The sequence below is a fragment of the Tamandua tetradactyla genome, chromosome 3 (genome assembly GCF_023851605.1).
Source record: "Tamandua tetradactyla isolate mTamTet1 chromosome 3, mTamTet1.pri, whole genome shotgun sequence".
Taxonomy (NCBI): domain Eukaryota; kingdom Metazoa; phylum Chordata; class Mammalia; order Pilosa; family Myrmecophagidae; genus Tamandua; species Tamandua tetradactyla.
Window position 1 is genome coordinate 152515563 of NC_135329.1, and position 2424 is coordinate 152517986.

Consider the following 2424-nt stretch of genomic DNA (forward strand, 5'->3'; position numbering starts at 1 on the left):
CAATAAATTCTCTTTTTAAAAGCCATTCTGTTCCTAGTATATTGTATTCCAGCAGCTTTAGCAAACTAAAACAGCCCCTGTTCCAATAATGCTTTCCTTAATTATGCCAATCTGAGATCTGTATTAGTTACTGGGTGTATCACAAGTATATAATTTCTATTTGTCATGACTATTTCTAGATTACGAGCTATCTAAGGGCAGGCTGTGTTATGTTCATATCATTACCTCATCACATTACTAGCCTAGGGTCTTATACATTATATGCGCATAAAAATATGTATTAAATGAAGGATATGACTGATCAATGGTAGACCGTGTTGCATACCCAAAAGTGCACCATATTGATTTTTACATTGATATGTTTATTTCATGGGCTTTTTTGTTTTTTACGTTTATTTTTCCTGTATCACAATTATACTGGGGCATGAAACTCCTATATCACAATTATACTGGAGCATCTTTCTCTGCATGCCTACAGAATCAAATATAGCACCAGATACTCAATATTTGCTCAGTAAAGGTTGACTGACTAGGCACTTAATACCTTACAACAGAAATTTAATAAATGTAGCCCCAGTGATCTGAAAAAGAAATGTTTCTCCCCGTGTGTCTAATGGATTACCAAGGAGGATCTTATAGCCAGGATTTAAGAAACATTTTCAATGCCAAACTCAAGGACACAACTATTACCTGAAAGGGACTGCCCCAGGGAAAGAATATTCCTGAAGGATAATATAGAGCTCAGAGGTCACCCTGAACTGAGTCCATGGAAACATAGAATTCTTAGATGAAAAGACTCCCTCTGATTCCCACATCCATCCCAAAACCAAAGATTTCCTTCTAGGAGAATGATTATCCTATCCAGGTCAATGGACAACCCAGGTATAAACACTGATATTAATGATGAGGTTGAGAACTATCTGAACTGCCATAGACAAAAGGGCAGCTCCCCACTGTAAACTCCTACCATGGCAACAGCCCCCACAAGGTCCAACTACAGTCTACTCCTCAGCCCAGTGCTGCCTCTGCTCACCAAGGAAGCCCCATGCACCTTGCTCATGAAGCTGCCCCTCTGTACTGTCCTGACCTCTTGCATCCTCATATGTGAAGTCCTTTGCTCTAGCCCTACTTATAACTGGTTCATTTCTCCTTGTTTTCTTCATCTATGTCAGGACTTAACCTTGACCCATGTCTTTTCGGTGAATTTCCTTTCATCCACTTCAGTACCACTTTCAAACTTGTGATTAATTAATTCCTTATGATTAAATCAGTTTTCTAAAGGGAGTTTCATTAATTGGGGAGTAACTACTGATATTATCCAAAATTTTATGAGGAAAATCAAGTAATTTTTAGGAGAATGCAACCCAACTTCTGACTATGAAATTATTCCTTTCAAAAATGCTTCTTGATAATTGGTACATTCAGCTTATGGAAATGGTGACAATATTTTTGTCAAATGAGAGAAAAACACAAAAGTGGAAGGAATATAATGAATATTCAAGTCTTACAATACAGCAACATTTACCATGTGGATTTTCAATAATTTAATAGAGAACCAAAATAGGTTTTCATTATTCAACATATTTGTGTCTGGATTATTCATCAGAGATGCAAATGCCTCTAATTCAATCATGTTTATCTTGTGGCTGTATCAATTACTTCACTGTTGATGGATTTGGTGTTTTGTATTCAGTTTATTTCTTATGAGGACAATAAATATAATGTTGTAAAAGAAAAAGACAAAATTACATAAAATGGAATTACATCTAAGGGGAATGGAATAAAAAATTATTATAGAAAAAGAGCTTTAGAAAATAAACTGATTTTAAAATTAACATTATGATACAGAAGTTTTTTTAAAAAATCTGTATAATCCTAAAAAGAGTTTAAATAATATATGGATGTCTTACTGAAACTTACTTAAATTTAATAATTTAAATAACCTGAAAATCCCTGGTATTTTATTAAAAATTTCAATAAAGAATAGCAAATAAAGCACAGTCATCATAATCTTAAAATGGTATTTATTAAGCTCCTGTCTGCTATTTTGAAACCATTATCAAGGGGCAGGCCACAGTGGCTCAGCAGGCAGAGTTCTCGTCTGCCATGCCGGAGACCCAGGTTCGTTTCCCGGTGCCTGCCGATGCAAAAAAAAAAAAAAGAAAAATATATCAAGTACATAAATAATATAAGCCATTAAGAATTAATCCTTGTGTTGCCTCTGTGTTTATTTTCATTCCTCTCTTCACAGCATCTTCTACCACCACAGTGCTTGTAGAGCACTCAGCACAGGCCAAGAACTTATCGCTTTGGTACATAATCTCATTTAATGTTCCCAACATCTTATGGCTAGGTACATACCATTCTGCAGATAGGAAAATTGAGGCATAGGGAAGTAAAATAATTTGTCTTAGATTGGACAGT